The following is a 6,000-nucleotide window of genomic DNA, read 5'->3' as shown; positions in this document are numbered from 1 at the left end:
CGGAGTCGGAAGCTTCGGGTTGAATTTCGTCAAAAGGCTAAGAATAGCCCCTGGCTCAGAGTGTTCAGACGGCAGCCACACCCTCACTCTCGTTTGGGACGGGATGTCTGCAGCCTCGCAAACAGTCAGCTTGGACCCGGGGTAGACCTCGCCAACCTTGGGTGATGGCAGCCTTGTAAAGCGCTTCCGATCTGTCTCCTTACAGGCGGACCGGGGTTTTCGTCCAGCACTACTGTCGCCAGTGATCCTTCCGCCCACACCATTCTGGTCGATGACCCCAATGATCTTCCGATCCTTTACCACTTCCCCAAATGACCATGTGCCGCGGTTGGTTGTCTTGGCCTTCTTGCTCGCGGGTTGCGTTACTTCTATCGACCTCTCTCGCTTGTTGCTCTTGCTTGTAGTCAGAGCGATGTCGAGCTCTGCGACTACCGCCTTTGCCCAGGCCCAGGTCCTTCAGGATTTGTTGATAATCTTCCGTAGACGCTTGGTCCTCTTGTATGGGGCTGGTGGCCAGCCGTTTGAGGATGCGGAACGCCTTTTTCCTTTCCTGGTTAGGTGGTGTCCTCTTGAACTCCTTGGCCCTGGTGATCACCACAAGATCAGCCTTGGCACGCCCCTCAGGCTTTATTGGCTGGTTACCCGCTGGTGGGAGGTTTGGGCTGGTCATTGTGGGGCTTCGGGGCTAGTCGGCTGCGTTGTTTGCTGGCCTTGGCAGGTGTAGAGGTCGCATGGCCTAGGGATTTCGGAGCGGTACTCTTGCTCTTCTGGTCTTCGCTGGTTGCTCCTTCTGACTTTTTATGAGTGTCGGACTCAAAATTTGATTTTCTGATTGACTTTGTATTCTCCACAGTAAGTCCCAGGTGCTGCGGAGGGCAGAGATCCTCTCTACCCGGGTAAGGCTGACTTATAACAGGCGGTCGCCACATGCTTGAGCCCACCGTTTGACACTGAGTTATTTGTTGACTCGGGCTCCCAGCCAAATTGACTCTCGGCACGGTACGACTTACACCGTAGTCCAGCCCGGGGTGAGATGAATGTTGTGGAATAAAGAAGAGGTAGGATTAGCGTGTGTGTAGGGGGGTGAGTGTGAGCTATTTGTCGGAGGCGGCAGCACAATCGCGTCGTCGGTACTGCCACTGCGCAGATACCCGCTGACTGTCCGGGGCTACTTATTAACGCTTAATGTTGGGGGCTTAGCGGTTTCCGGGCCGGGCGGCTTCCACGCTTATTCATAGCTACCCTGGAGAACCAGGGCGCTCGCTATCCGCAACCTGCGACCCGTTCCGTAGCCTTCGGCTCGGCGCCCTCCAAGCCAACTCACTAGCTCTTTGGTCGAACAAATTAGCTTAAGCAACTGACTTTAGACGGCTGTACAAGAAAGAAGGATGGACAGGATATATTTTAAAATAAGGAAGAACGTTATAGTCGAGTACCTCGACTATCAGCTAAAGGGACCAAAGGGAAATGGAGATATGCAAGCAGCAAAGCGAGATTGAAATGCGCCACCTACCCGTGATCTCAACATATAGGCGGTAGACAGATTTAAACGTTATGATCGTTAGAGTAGGCGTGGCAAACTTTGGGTCAATCGATAGGTATTGACGAGACTAATAAATTTCAGTTAAAATATGTTATCTAGTATGAAAATTGGCGGTTTGTGGGCGTTAGAGTGGGCGTGGCATTTTAGCATGTACAGGGCTACGGAATTTAGATCTGAAGTCCCAATTCTCTATCATTGATAGTTTCCGAGATATGTGCGTTCATATTTGGAAATTTTTGAAGTTTTTGGGAGGTTTGTGGGCGGTAAAGTGAGCGTGGCAAACTTTTTTTTTGGATAAATCGATAGGAATTAACGAGACTAATACATTTCAGTTAAAATTTTTTATCTATCATGAAAATTGTGGGCGCCTCACAATTGAGCGGTTTGTGGGCGTTAGAGTGGGAGTGGCGTATTCGCGTAACAAACTTGCACTGCGTACAAGGCTACGGAATCTAAATCTGAAATTCTGATCAAGAATATTTATACTTTATGGGGTCGGAAACGCTTCCTGCTGCCTGTTTCATACTTTCAGTCGAATCTAGTATACCCTTTTACTGTACGAGTAACGGGTATAAATATATTTTTGTAATAGTTTAAAATTTATCTAAAAAAATTTTAAAGAATTCAGAAAAAAAGTCAAAAAATGAAGTTTAGACTTTCTAAATTTTAGGAAAATTTAAGTTTAGTAAGGCTTTGTAGGTTAACCATCTGTTGATCCCACTCGAACATATCGTCTCTTACTACCGGCTTACCCCCAATAAAGTTACCTTTAAATCGTTGCGCAATGTGCAACCTTCATTGGGCAATGTAATGAAGCCCTCTAAAGCGAGGACTGGTACCGCCGCCACTCATAATGTATCTGTTTTCAGCTGATACATTTTAGCTTTGCTTCAGTCGGTATCGTTCGTTCACAATAAACTGTAGCTAAATTTTATCACTATATCTAGTTTGCGCACATATCCACCGTTCGAGTTTCGAACTTAGTAAACAAGAAGAACTTTTTGATAAAAGCGATCTTGAAAAGGTATGATAATTGAAAAAAGCTATAAAGATGCTAGGCCCGATTTATTTCTATGTGGACTTATTACTATTAATCCGGGTGCTGATCCCAAATTAAACTGTGTAACTGCATTCGCAAGCTTATGCGGCAGCTGCATCAGAAGCTTCACTGACTTCGCTCGAATCGTAGTTATGCAAAATCTTCTAACTGTAGCTTTTTGAATTTAAAAAGTAATCGAATCGCAATTTTAATCTTATTATATACATATAATTCATAAACATTTTCAGAACTTGCCAGGAGGATGGCTTTTTGACAGTATACACCAATGGTCCTATTACACCTACCGCTGCTCCTACGATCTCCACCACTTATATTCCTTCAACTAAAATAACGCGAACTTCAATATTTACAACAATGATTTTTAATAGTGTGAAATACATACCTACGCAGAAAGAGCTTACAGAATCAAGGACCAATTTCTCCCAGCTTTTTGTTTCTGTAAGTAAAAGCAAACACAACAGGCATATTACTCATGAAATTTATGTTACTTTTCCCTTAGACTGCAATCTTAACAAAAGTATCAAAAAACAGTGTAAAAAGTATGTCCTCTGCGCTTTTTTTATCAAGCACAGATATGATAAGAAGCAATTCCGCAAAGCTTTTTGTTTCAAGCAAATATCCGGTAAGTTAAAAAATTTGTTCGAGAAGAACTATTTTTTTTTCTGTTAATTACATAAAATTTAATATCTGAAGTACTACACTTGCAAGTAATTTGTAGACGGCAGTCCACGTAGTGACGAAGCTTACCAGTAGAGTGTACGACGGCAACTATAGTCCGATTCGAACGATTCAATACACGCATTGAAGGGTAACGCAAAAACTTTAAAAATGTCATTCTATACCTCCTGCAACCAAAACGGCATGACACACAAAACCAAAAACAAGAAAAATACAAGAAAGGAAGTTAGCTTCGGCAAGCCGAAGCTTATATACCCTTGCAGCTATAATTATTAAATTTAAAAACACAAAAAATGATATTCCCAATAGTATAAGATAATATGTCAAAAAACACCGAAGCTATAATTTGTTTCATATTATTTTCCTACCAATTTTCCGATCGTTCCTATGGCAGCTATATGATATAGTCGTCCGATTTTGATAAAATTAAATTCGAAACTCAGAACTAATTAAAAAATGTTATTTCCAAGCGTAGGAGGTTATATGTTAAAGAACACCGAAGCTATAATTGGTTTCATATTATTTTCCTAACAATTTTCCGATCGTCCCTATGGCAGCTATATGATATAGTCGTCCGATTTTGATAAATTTTAATTCGAAATTCAGAACTAATTAAAAATGTTATTTCCAAGCGTTGGAGGTTATATGTTGAAAAACACCGAAGCTATAATTTGTTTCATATTATTTTTCCACCAATTTTACGACCGTTCCTATGGCAGCTATATGATATAGTCTTCCGATTTTGATAAAATTAAATTCGAAATTCAAAACTAATAAAAAATGTTATTTCCAAGCTTAGGAGGTTATATGCTAAAAAACACCAAAGATATAATTTTTTTAAATATGTTTTTCCTATTATTCCTATTGGAGCTATAAGATATAGTTGTCCGATCCGGCTGGTTCCGACTTATATACTACCTGCAAAAGATATAAGACTTTTGGGAAAGTTTCAGCCCGATAGCTCTAAAACTGATAGACTAGTTTGCGTAGAAACTGACGGACAGACGGACATGGCTAGACCGACTCGTCTAGTCATGCTAATTAAAAATATATATACTTTATGGGGTCGGAAACGTCTCCTTCACTGCGTTGCAAACTTCTGACTGAAATCAATATACCCTCTGCAAGGGTATAACAAGTCTATATATAACTCAACGTGCTTTGCACCAAAAATCAAACCGCCTCTTAAGAATACAAGCAGGGCTCGGAGTTCGCAGCCTTCTAATGTATGCCAAACCACCAATAATACTGCGGCTGGAAAATATGGGGGATAAGGTGTCACTGCTGCGTTCGATAAATTGGCACATGTAAGGATTTAACTCCACAGTACCAGTCTACGTAAGCGATTAGCTCACAAAAGATAACTACACTGGTCGGCACAAGTATTTTGACAAAACAAAACTTAAATATACTCATAATTTGAACTTACTTCTTGTAAACTTTTGTCATCCATGGAGAGGTAATTTAAATTCCGTTTGAATGATACAATACATTTCTTAACCCATTCAGTATTTATTGAAAAGGACGAATTTGTGTAAATCTACTTTTTAAACTTTTTTCCTCGACTTGAAAACCTAAATTTTTTGATGCAAACAGTTTCTTCAGACAAAAATAATAGCAACTGCAGAAAGAATTATTTCAAAAATCATTTTGCTTATATTTTCCGACATTGTCAGCTTCAAAAAATCATAAAAAATATAAGCCAAATTATTTTTGAAAAATTCTTTTTGCAGATTGTCGAGACAAATAGGCCACTTGTAATTGAAGAAGAGAGAACAAGCGTAACATTAAAAGAGAAGAAATAAAATCATTAAATTAAAAAGCATCATTTACAATTCAGGTGTGGGGTGATTGCCCATAACTTTTACATATAGTACCCATGTTGTATTTGGATATATTGAAGCAATCAAAGGAAGAGTAATTACAGCTGTTGAGACCCAACGAAGTGCACTTTGACGTCGGGGCCTCCATACACCAATTGCGCATTGCGGCAAACACTTTGTCAAAATGAGCGACAAGCATGAAGCTGGCCCCAGCTGCAAAAAACATTGTGTTGCAAGATCAGGCTGTTGGCGGCAGCATAGTTTCGCGGCACCAGACAAGCAAAATCGTTTCTCAAGATCAAGCTGCGGGAGACGACACCGACTTAAAAGACAAGATAGCTCATGCAGAACCTCTTGTGCAGCACGTGGCACAGATTGGACTGGATGAGCGCACGTTTCGAGAGGATCTGGCTGATGATTGTCAAGGAGTAGCGGGACTTCAAACAACGCTTCGCGTCATGGAACGGAACCAAATTGGTACAAAAATGGCCGCAAATTTTTCACGGGTTGATATCGCAGATATAATGGCGGTAGTGGAGTCAAATTATGGATTCAAGAGTTTAAAACTGCATGTGCTATTGGTTGTATGCGAGGCGTCTTCTTATTGGACCAGCAAAAAGTTACTTCGCTTATCAAGGTGCTGCTGATTGGGATGCTTTGCGAACTCAGATGATGGATGTTTTTGGATGTACAAACACAAAACTGGAGATATGTGAGCAGCTAAGACGCCGTTAGAAAAAAAGTGATGAAACTGCATTTCAATACTTTATATCCATGTGCAGTATTGCACGCCAAGCTGAGTTGGAAGATCGTGATTTAATTAAGCACATTGTTGGCGGATTAAACGACACGACTGCGCCACTTAATTTTTGCGAGAGTCTTGATCAATTGCGTCG

At 41.0% G+C, this 6,000-nt stretch overlaps 1 long non-coding RNA gene across 1 annotated transcript in view; it reads left to right on the top strand.

Annotated features, from left to right (window-relative positions):
* The first annotated feature begins 2,835 nt into the window (after positions 1-2,835).
* The window catches only part of LOC139354043 (uncharacterized), a 198,488-nt gene continuing 195,323 nt past the window's right edge, over positions 2,836-6,000 (top strand). The window contains exons 1-2 of the long non-coding RNA XR_011605141.1: positions 2,836-3,041; positions 3,103-3,225. This is a non-coding gene — a long non-coding RNA (uncharacterized lncRNA). The remainder of the gene's footprint in view (positions 3,042-3,102; positions 3,226-6,000) is intronic.

The sequence above is a fragment of the Drosophila suzukii genome, assembly GCF_043229965.1.
Source record: "Drosophila suzukii chromosome 2 unlocalized genomic scaffold, CBGP_Dsuzu_IsoJpt1.0 scf_2c, whole genome shotgun sequence".
Taxonomy (NCBI): Eukaryota; Metazoa; Arthropoda; class Insecta; order Diptera; family Drosophilidae; genus Drosophila; species Drosophila suzukii.
Note: the sequence above shows the minus strand (reverse complement) of the source record. Positions and strands in the feature narration are given on the sequence as shown.